Source organism: Neovison vison, chromosome 8 (genome assembly GCF_020171115.1).
Source record: "Neovison vison isolate M4711 chromosome 8, ASM_NN_V1, whole genome shotgun sequence".
Taxonomy (NCBI): domain Eukaryota; kingdom Metazoa; phylum Chordata; class Mammalia; order Carnivora; family Mustelidae; genus Neogale; species Neogale vison.
The window spans coordinates 135,900,410-135,911,753 of NC_058098.1; the positions used below are offsets into that span (position 1 = coordinate 135,900,410).

Genomic DNA, 11,344 nt, shown 5'->3' on the forward strand with positions numbered 1-11,344 from the left:
TTCTCAGGAAATCCCAGGAAAGGGGCCACACAAACCTCCACGTTCCATTTGCACAGACTTCGCGAGGCACAGAAAACCTTCCCATGAGCAAGCTCGCGTGCTAAGATCTAAGCAACCCCGTGCCGCACTCAAATCCCCCGTTACTGCCCCCTCTCTGAGGAGGAACCGGGGTGGCAGGCCTGCAGGACATTCAGAGTGGCGGGACCAGTAACAGGACGAGGGCAGGAGCCCAGCTGGAACCCCGAGACTCCGCCGTTCTCCACTGCATGGAGCTGTCCCCCATCTCGGTGCATGAGAAACTGGTATGATGGGTGCCCCCTAGTCAAAGAAAGTCGGCCTTTAGCAAAACAGATGGCAGTGACTTAGATCCGAATGTGAAAGAATGTTCAGCCCATGTGGACAGGGTGTCCAGTGCTACAGAGATGACCACACACTGGAATTAGAGTCAGAATTGCAGACAGGACGTTCCAGAGCCAGCGGCCAAAGCACAGTCTAGGAGATCAAGCTTCCACGGGGAGCCGCTCTTTAGAGGGAGTGAGCGCTCCATCGAGGGTGGTCTCGTGGAAGAGTCTGAACCACCCTCCCGCCAAAAGGTTGTGGAGGGAATTCAAGAACCCGGTGGTGCTCTAAGTTCATGACCCTGTGCCCTGGCCAGAGCAACATGAAATCAAGCCTTCATCCCAAGCAAGAAACCAAGGGTAGTGGGAGGAAGGGGTTTGTTTGGGAATTTTGTCCCATCACAACAACCGCCCAGAGGTGGCGACCACGGGTGCACGAGCCACCCTTCGAGCAGCTTGGCAATCCCGGGAATGGGGGGGGGCAAGTGCTGCGACGTAAAATCTGGAAGAAATGAAGAACAGCATTTGTTCTCTCGCAGCAACGTCAAGTTCATGAAGGTAACGCCCGAGATGAAGTTCCCTACAGACACCGTTTAAGTAACAGGCTCCTCAGGCTTTTCTTGCCAAAAAACCAGGCCATGAAACACAAAGGATAAGAGTCTGGAACACAGAAACTGCACAAAACTTGGGGTCAGAAGGCCAGGATGAGATCGTCCTCCTCCGAACTTGTGAGCGCTGGGCACGGGAGCAAGGTACGAGGAACACCGTGCCTCTGATGGGACCTCACCAGCTGTCCTCGTGAGCACAACACAAAACGACGCCCTCGGAAAGGGCTCTGTCCTTGGAAAGCTGGGGGCAAACACTACCGGCGTCCTCACCTCCCCTAAGTGACTAGACCGAGTGGACTCGGTCACTGGCTCTCAAGGCGGTATCTTCACAAGTACGCACACCCTCTTCAGTACCCCACCTGGGGTGGGGGGCCAGGGAGGTAAATCAAAACTCAAGGATGAAAAGGTCAAAACGGCCTCCTTTGTGTGGGGAGACTGTTCTGCCTCTTTCGTCCTCAGAATGACTCACCACTTCCTGGAACCAGCCCGCCTCCCGAGCACAGGCATTCTGCCCGGCTCCCCGGCTCTCACGGCAGGTGCTTAGGGAACACCTGGGGCATCTGGTTTTATGGTACATCTGGGGGAGCTCCTCGACCGGAGAACCAGCCCCTTGTCAGCCTGGGGTGAGCACACCCCTAACTTCGTGTTCCTGTTACCAGCAGCAGGGACACACCCGGCTACACAGCAAGCTGCCCTCGAGGGCCAGCAGACTTGGACCAATTTCACCCTGGGGTCCCAGCCTTCCAGCTGCTTCGGTTAGAGGAACGCATCTGAGAGGCTTCTAAACGTGCAGACTGTCCAGCAACTCCAGGCAAAGATGAGAGAGCAGCAAACCAGTGTGACACAAACCACTGCCCGTTCTCACCCACCACGGAAGGTGGGACAATGCCCCGTGGGACCATAACAGAGTTTAAACTACTTAATTGTTTACCATAACGATGCAAAGGATAGAATTTTCCCATCTTGCCGAGAAGGAAACCGAGCTTTAGACCTGGCGTCACTTGCTCAGGGTCCCGGGGCAGGGAAGGGACAGAACAGCACCGGAATCCAGGTTTAGTCTGCATCCAGCATTGTGACGATCCTACAACCCTCCCGTATGACTGGACGGTCCAATCTATGTGCAGGGCGGCACATACAGGCTTCAAATCCCATATGCAGGAAAGTGTAACAGCCAGGACGTGCAAATATCTTCACTTCTCCAACAATGAGGCCAACATGAGCCTCAAGAGGTACGTGTGAATAGCTTGCTTTCTTTTTCCTAAGCTAGTGTCTGGTTTGGAAATGGGTCTGCTTGCCCCGGAGATCCGCCTGTGCGTGCCAGTCGGTCCCAGAGTGACTGGCCAGCCTCGCCTCCGCCATCTCCAGATGGCACACAGGTAAAGCAGGAGGCCTGAAAGGGGCTCATTCCTTCGCTGTTAAAGAAGAGAAAGGGCAGAGGCCCCTGGGGAGCTCAGGGGGTTAAGCATCTGCCTTCGGCTCAGGTCATGATCCCCCACACCTGGCTCCTTGCTAAGTGGGGAGCCTGCTACTCCATCTGCTTGTACGCTCTGTCAAATATATAAAAATTCTTCAAAAAAAAAAAAAAGAAGAAGAAGAAGAAGAGAAAGGGCAGAGATTTTGCTAGTAAAGTCTGAATACTCGGGGATCAAATCACCCCGTCCTCTTTTTATCCCGATCTACAGTAAATACCCGAAAGTGGTCTCTGAGGACAGGTGACAGACCACCACCGCGCCGCCCCTCCTTCCTGCCCCTATCGTTCCTCCCTTCATGCCGCAAAGACTGCACAGACTCTCACCCTGCACCTGGCTGTGGGTATGGCCCCAGGGAGGGTTTGTTCCTGGCCTTGAGAAACAGGAAGTCTCCTATCTTAATTGGCTCAGTTATCAACAACTGAATATTGAGGTCCATTTATAACTTTCCCGAAAAGGGCAGAATTTGCCTTGGAGAGTGAGTACCCTGTCACTAGGAATATTTAAGCCATTGGGCTTTCAGTCAGGACAGTTCTTCCTCAAAAATACACCAAAGGCTGCCTCCCCCGAGTTCTCCCCACAGGTCCTTCAAGGCCCAGGAGGTCTCATCCTGCAGTCTCCGGTTGTCCTGAGGCCATCAGAGGACAGCTAAGTGATGGCCCCTGGTACCCTAAAAGGCATGGAACACGCTGGGCTCAGAGAGACGAGGGGGGGCTCCACTCACCACCCCAACACTGTTGTCCCCAGACCACACTCTGTGTCTCCACGTCTAGGATGCACACCTGACCAAGTCTAAGTGAGAGCACAAACAGCACACTGCTCCCGGGGCAGCCAAGTCGCGTTCACCTGGGAGGTTATGAGGTAAGTGCTGGTATTCAGCCAAAGCATTGAAAAACAGAAACAACAAAAAGACAATTTCTAAGAAATCCCCTGAGTGGCCTAATGACTAAGAAGACTTGCAAGAAAATTACACTGGTTTAGAAGTAGTGTATCTTCCTTTTGTGATTTATATTAACAGCAAATAAGTCCTTCTTCAGAGCCTTGCAAACTGACTTATCCATCGGTAGAAGTGATCAGTTACACATAAATGACAAAAAAAAAAAAAAAAAAAAGGAAGTATGACGCGGTTGCAGCAAGAGGCAGAGAGAAGAACACCCCCCCTGAGAATCAAGATACCTCGGTTTCCTCCCTGGCCTGCCACACGGGGGTGGGGGGGCACACTTCCTTCCCTCTGGCTGGCTACCCCAACTAGCTCCCCAGTCCTCAACACGCTGCTAAGACAAGCTGCTTAAATGAAGGGTAGAGTCCTTGGGGAAAGCTTGAGATGCTTCTAGAAACCATGCAGGTCAGACTGATACTTCCTGCAGAAAACCCAGCCAGCCCTAGCTTCGCCCACCAAAGCCCTGGGTAAAGCAGGCGGAGAACACAGAACTCACGCTCATCACGGCTCAGTTTCAGGACCAGGGGAAGGGTGAGCCGGCTCCCAGATGATCCTGCAGGACGGAGGGTACAGGCGGAGGTGTAGAGAGTGTGTCCCTTGGGGAGGAGACTGTTACCTACCACTCAGGACAAAGAGCAAAGACCTGGGAAGTTTTCTTCTCCTTCAAGCCCCCACCCCCACAATTAGGAGCAGGAACGCCCCATGCTGGAGCGAATCTGTATGATTCCTGGCACAAGGCAGATGCTCGAGCATCAGTTAGCGCAATCTTGAGTGGTTCCAGAAGCGTAGCACTGGAAGATGAGGGACTGGAGGTCTCATAACTTCTTGCCTAGATATTACATCAGAAAAATCAGCTTTTCACCCAAAATCAACGGACTCTCTGAACTTCACAAATTGCCAAGAAACTCTGCTTTCTTGGAAGTTCTGCCAAAATTCAAAACCCTGGCCACAGCGTTCATGACCCTGCAGCGTCTGCTACCTCCACCCGTCTCCACACGATGGAAGTTCATTTAAGGTGGCCTTACACTGACCCAGTAGGAAAAATGGGCAGAATACAGAGCGGGGTCGCAGAGAGACAAGCCCATTCGGTCTGTGATACATGGGATACTCAACCCCATTCATCAGTTAAGATACACAAAGGAGGCCTCTCAGACAGCCTAAACTCAGAGCACCTTGTAAAAAACTGCAGGGCTGGTGACAGCAGGAGAAACCAAGTCATCACCCCCTACTGGTGGGTAATAAACGGGATAAGCCCGGAGGTACATTTGTTTTTGGCAAACACTTCGCCAGCATTCTTACTGCTATAAGATCCGTGTCCAAAACCGTAATTGTGCATTGACTGTAATAGGGAAAATTAGAAACAATTTAAATGTCTATAGGACTGGTTAAATAAACCATATTAACAGAACATCATAAACCTGATTAAAAAGAAAAAAAAAAAAAAAACCAGGGAGAGATAGTCCCACAAATACTAAATCGACAAAGATATCTATTGAGTGAAAGGGTATACAAATATTGATAAAATGAATCAATTTAAGCATTACTTTTACACACAGTCTGAGGTGCCCAAGTAAATAAATAAATAAATAATTTGGGACTGACTCACATACCAAACAAGGTCCACAGGCTGAGCCCTGGGGACCAGGTCGTGGAAACAAGACCTTTGCTTTCACCATTTTCATGGCCATAGCGTTGGTTCTGGCTTTTGTTTTTTCCAGGCGTGCGTATTATTTGAACAGGAACTTCGAATGACCTCAGAGAACTGGCTGAGGCATGGACAACTCCGGCCCACTCAGTGGCCAGTGAAACTGCTGGGACGAGAAGGGGTGACAGGGGGATTCTGCTTTGGTCAGAAAGGTCAGAGGGTGACCACTCAGCTCCTCCGGCGCTGGGATTTCACGACGCTCGGATCTTATAATCCCATGTGATGAGGGTTCTCGGGTCCCTGCCAAGGAGCACAAGAGGCCTGGACCGTAGTAGAGGACTCAACCCTCCGGGTTGAGACCCCAGTCCTCTGGCTCTTAACTATTTAACCCACTCACTAACCGAGCACAGGGCCTGCCTCGGCATCCTCTCTGCACAGCTGCAAGTGCCCTCCCTCCACGTTTGCATCATGGTCGAGAAGAATGTCCTCCTTCTGTGACTTCCGCTTCCGTGTGACCCCCGCCCACTCCACCCCTGCAGCTCACGGAGGGCCGGTATCCCCTGATGTTCAAGAGGGCTGCCTACAGCTCAGGGGATGAGAACGCACACCCTCCTGGAGGCAGGGGGCTGGCGTTCCGATCCCAGCTCTGCCACCCACTAGCCTGTGACCACGCGTCAATGACTAACCTAAGCCTCAGTTTCATGTCTGTAAAATGGGGTGAACACCGTCCGCCTCACAGGACTGGAGGTATGTAAAGTATTTTTCAAAGTACGTGCACCCAATGCAAGCCACGTGCCAATCCCATGCTCACAAACGGCTCCCAGACTCCGAATGAAGGCTCTGGCCTGAACAAATTTAAATTGCACCTGCCCAGAAAGAGAACGGCGGGGACTATCACAGGTTCAAATTAATGCAGAAATATTAGAAGGGTATGTTTCTATTACCATAGGGTGATGATACCTTTGTTCAAAAATCTGAGCCCAAGGGCAACCCCCAGATTGGGCAGCATTCTGAGATTAGGCAGAACTCCCCGGCAGGAAATTCTTGGGCAGAAGTGGTTGCCAAGGAGAGCGTCTCGTTGGGCCATGGTGCCCTGTTATCCCATGACCTTTGCTGCTTGTATGTCGTCTTTTGCAAATCAAAGGGTATGACTAGTGAGACCCGTGAACGCAGAAAGATTTTGCCAGAAAGAGAAAGTACACGTATCCAAGGAGACAGAGGGACCTCTGGGAACAAGGCACATGGGGTACATGTGCTCGCGGTGTCCCAGAACCCTCTAGAAAACAGGTGCATCTTGATCACAGGGTCCATAGCTCCTCGAGCAAGGTCAAGAACATCGCACTAGGAGCAAACAGATGGTTGACACAGAGCCCTGAATGCCCCAACCGCTGTAGCTTTTTTCTGGAAAGCCCCGGCATTCAGTACCAGCAAAAAATCTAAGTTGTTGAAGGACTCACACAGCTTGGTCGGAGGGTTAAAAGATGTGGTCATGCTTGCCGGCCTGAAAAGCTCCCTGCTGCCTCCCGCCTGAGCCCTGTCCATTCGCAAGGTTGTACGGCTCGCCCTCCCCACACACCCATGCACTCTTCCTCACACACCCACCTGCCCTCCCTCCACGGGGGCGCGCAATCTCACACACACACGCACGCGCGCACACACACACACACACACACGCGCGCACACGCATATCATGGGCTAAAACAAGTTCCACAAAGCATTATCTGGTTTCTCCTTTTCTATTTCACTTTTTTGAAATGTCTGTAGGCCAATGAAACTGACCAGGAGGTCCCACAGTGCATGCACTGTGACAAATACTGACCCATGCCTAGACTCAGAACTCTGTGCAGAGCTGATCTCTTCCTTCTCGAGACAGTCACCCTGCAGCTGATTCTCCAGCCTGCCCACAGCCCTGCCCGGCCCAGCCTCGGGTGGCTCACTTCTTACTTCTCAGTTTGCTGAATAAAAGGTGGGGAGAGGGGAGGGGGAGGAGGGAGGAAGAGGAAGAGGTGCACAGGGAAGTGGGGAGGACACAGGAAGGAGAGGGCAGGCCAATGCAGGACATCAGGACAGCAAGGGCACCTTCAGCCAGCTGCCCCCCCCCACTTCCCCAAGCAGGAGCTGCCAGGAGCTAACGCAGGTATTAGGCCCCTCACTCAAGCTTAGAAAGTTCCCATTTCCGAAATGACCAGCTAATAGGCACCTGGAGCCTTCCATACACGAAGAATTAAGTTGGGCCCTGCCTAACTCTTTTCACAAATTCCATTCCAATTTTGAGTGGGCATACCCCATAATAAACTGAGGTAGTATTCAATAAAATGTACAGTGTGACATCCCCCTTCACAGGGGGCCCGCCCCCGTGCTGACAGCGCGCCACCGATCCGTCTCCACCTCCTGTCTTCCTCCTCAGGACCTCAACAGCTCCAAATGCCCCCAACCCAGTCACACTAGGAAGCTGTCGTGCAAACAGGTCACGGCATTAGCCTCTGTGTCCCACACAGATTGCAGTCTCCTTAGTGTTTCTCTAAAATGTTCCAAAAGCCACTCCAATTGCTGCAATACCACCCCCCACCCATCCCCAACCCTCCCCTGCAAGAAGCTGCTGGCAACCCTCACCCACAGCCATCCAAACGCTCGCCCACATCAGTTTGTCTTGTGTACCCTGAACCCAGTAAGAGGACCCAGGAGAGGCCAACTCCCAATAGGAGACATCTGGAGGGGGGTCCCCCACAGTGATGATCTGCAGCCCAGGGGCCAGCGTTGGTCAGAACCACCTCAGCCCTACAAACAGTCCTCATCACTGGTACCCCGTGTTCCTCCGGAAAATAATAACCTCCGCAGTGAGTCACGGCCCCTGTATTCTGTCTCTTGTATATCTCAGTTCATTTTTACAGTAATCTCCTGAATAGGTATGGTTATCTCTACATTTCACGGATGAAGAAACCAAGGTTCAGAGAATTTAAGTCTTTGGCCCAAGTCATACAGTGTAACTGCAAAGCGCTAGCCTCAGCACCCCATAGGCCCATGGTGGCCTCTTCGAACTATCTTTCCATCTCCTGGCTTCCCCTTCCCTCTAGTCCAGGGCTCTGAGTTCAGCTCACTGGAAAAGAGCTGGGCCCATAGACCTCCCTCTGATCGGGCCAGTCTGGCCATCCTCACCCCATCTGGGAAAAACTCTCCCGAGCCCTTCCCGAGGTCCCCCAAGGACACAGAGGCCCTTAAGGCCCTGCCATGAACCCTCAGGTTCTGTCCCACAGAGCTAGACTCAGCAGGTAGGTTTGTGTCTTGCAGTGTGTTCTCTTCTAGAGTGAGGAGATTTTGATAAACGAGATCTGAGGGGGGAGCACACTTGCACAGGAGCCTCCAGCAAGCTCAGGAAGAGCTAAGTTCACGTTCAAGACTCTGGCCAAGCCCAGCTCCACAACACTACACAGCCCTACATACAAACAGGAAGAAAAGCTCCAAAATGCACATCCAGAAATAAACATGCCGGATAATAATACAAATGTTGACAAATAGGAAGAATTATCACAACATAGAACCATAAGTCAAACTCAGATCTCCCAACATGGGGGGAGGGGGGAGTGTGTGTTTATTTCTCAATTACTACCCATTCCTCAACCGCTTCCTTTAATTCGTAAGACCTGAATTATAGAACAGATAAAAATCCACAATCATCATGCCATTCCTCAGATTAAAAAAAAAAAAAAGAAAAAAAAAACTTAAAAATTCTCATCTTTTCCAAAATACTCCTACTATCCTGGGGATACTACTGAGTGCTAAAAAACTCTCTGAGTTAATCTGCAGGGTTCTTTAGTTCAAGTTTCCTGTTTGGTGGTCAAATGCTGGGTTGACATCTACTTTCTCCAGCGACTACGCTCCACGTAAATTAGCCGCCCATTACATCTACACCGCAGCGCTATGGCACTTGAGTTATTTCCAAACCACTACTTTTCATCCTACATTTTCCTGGCCCTCCCCAAAATAAAATTCTTCGCAAGGGCACGGGATGGCACTGACCAGGCCTAGCACCCACTCGGCTGCAGGAAAGATGCACGGAGGCCTGGCAGGGGAGAAAAGGGTAATCTGAGAACCGGATTCCAACCCTGGTCAACCTGCCGGCGTGTGACCTTGTTCACGTAGGTCAGCCTCCCTGGGCCTCAGTTTCCTCCACTGCAGGGCAAAAATCCTAAGCCTCCGGGAACATTTTCACAAAAGTTCCGGGCGCACCGCAGGAACTGCCCGCTCCACCGCCGGAACCCACCCGTGCCCTCTGGATGGAGCCCGTCCCGCCGTCCCAGGGACCCGCGGCAGCCCCGGGGCTCCACCAGGCGGGTCAAGGTCAGCGGCGTGCGCCCCGAAAGGGAAGGCCCGAGGGATGCTGGCGACGCCGCCCGGAGCCGCCCGGAGCCGGAGCTGGGGCCTGCTTCTCCGCCTCCCTCGCCGGAGCACTTCCCCCGAGAGGGCCGGGGAGACCGAGCTCCGTCCTCCCGCGTCGGGTCAGCCCCGTCCCCGGCCCCGTCCCCCGGCTCCGCTACCGCCCCGGCCCCACCGCGCGCCCCCAGCTCTTGGGGCTTCCCCCCGCCCCGCCCGGCCTCGCCGAGGCTGCGGCCCCTGCCTGGTAGCGGCCGGGGTCCCGCCGCGGCTCGGCCTGGGGCTGGGCGAGCGGCGGACGGCGCGGAAGCGTCCACTCACCGTGCGGCGCCGCGCGCGTGGCCGCCTTTGTATGCAAACACTCCGTCCGCCGCGCGCCCGCTGTCAGCGCCTACTGCCCCCGGCGGCGGGGGCGGGGCGAGGGCGGGGCGGGGGCGGGGCGAGCGGGGGCGGGGCGAGCGGGGCCGCGCGAGGGCCTCCGCGTGGCGCGATCCGCTCCGCGGCTTTCAGGGCCCTCCTGGCCCGTGGCAGCGGAGCCTCCACCCTAGGAAGGATCCATCCAGTGCGCTAGCCCTTTCTTCACCGCCCACCTCAGCTTTCCTGTTGGGCCTGTTATCTTAGGCCACATTTCTGATTATCCTACCCAAAGCTGAAGACATTTATTTAATTCTCCAGGCTAGGCTGACATGCTGCGGGAAGCCTCTGAATTCAGGGGACTGGCAACCCCAACTGCAGGGCAGCGGGGCAAAGCGCTCCGAAACCCCCCAGGGCCTGGCGGGCTGCCACAGGGGCCCTACTCTTCAAGAGCGGTGGGACCCAGGCAAGTCCCTTAACGTTACTGACCCAGGGCCTTGGTGTCTCTAACCATGTGGTGGCAGGCAGCCTTGTTAGCCAAATTGCAATTTACACCTACCTTTTCAACATTGGTTCACCTTCCCTTTGTTCAAACGCCCAAGCACTCCTACTTCGTCCACTCATTAAGCAAATACTTGTCAGGCTCTGCTCTGAACACTAAGAACAAGAGATGGGACCTGCTCCTTTGGAGCTTCCATTCTCCAGCAAGGAGACAGGCAAGGGACAAATAATGAAGGAAACAATATGCGGCTACCTGGTGGAGATCGATAATCACAGGCAGTCACGTCTGAACGGAAATCCTAAATGACAAGAAACACTGAAGTCCTACAAAGATTTGGGGGCAGAGCTTTCTAGAGAGCAGAAACAGTCGGTGTAAAGGTCCTGAGGTGGTCCTCTGTGAGCGGCTGGAGACATGCAGTAGCTGGAAGGGTAGCAGGGACCAAACTGGGGGGGATCTTGTAGGCTAACTAAGAAGTTTAGATATTCTGAGAAGGATTTCAAGCCTGAGAATTATATGATCCAATTTACATTTTTTTAAGATTTTATTTATTTGGCAGAGAGAGACACCACGAGAGAGGGAACACACACAGTGGGAGTGAGAGAGGGAGAAGCAGGCTTCCTGCTAAGCAGGGAGCCCAATGCGGGGCTCGATCCCAGGGGTCGAGACTGGGATCATGACTTGAGCTGAAGGCGATGCTTAATGGACTGAGCCACCCAGGCGTCCCTAACTTTAATTTTTTCAAAACCAGTTCTCTGTTATGTGGGAAATGGAGGGTCGTAGTGGGCCAGAGTGGAAGAGCACACAGCACTACAGGAAACCAGAGGAGAGGATACAGCTCTGATGGGAGAGGTGAGGCGGTTGTGAGAAGTGGAAAGACCTCAAATGTATTTTGGAGGTAAAACCCATGGATTTGGTGGATGTACGGGTGGGTTGGTTATGGTGAATCCAGGGTTAAATCCCCATATGGAGCTTGAACAACGGAGAGACAAGGGTGCTGGTGACTGAGCCAGAAGGAAGAAGAAGCAGGCATGGAAGAAAACTCAGGAGTGCAGTTTGGGCCACTTTGAGATGCTTTTCAGCCATCCCAGAGGAGATGTCGGGAAGCATCTTTAGAGAA

General features: G+C 53.2%; 1 protein-coding gene across 4 annotated transcripts in view; it reads right to left on the bottom strand.

The window, feature by feature from the left end:
* LPIN1 (lipin 1) overlaps positions 1-9,753 on the bottom strand; it is a 67,215-nt gene extending 57,462 nt beyond the window's left edge. For all 4 annotated transcript variants that reach the window (XM_044262063.1, XM_044262062.1, XM_044262061.1 and 1 more), the window contains exon 1: positions 9,693-9,753. The gene's annotated coding sequence lies outside the window, so the exon portion shown is untranslated. The remainder of the gene's footprint in view (positions 1-9,692) is intronic.
* Between the last annotated feature and the right edge of the window lie 1,591 nt (positions 9,754-11,344).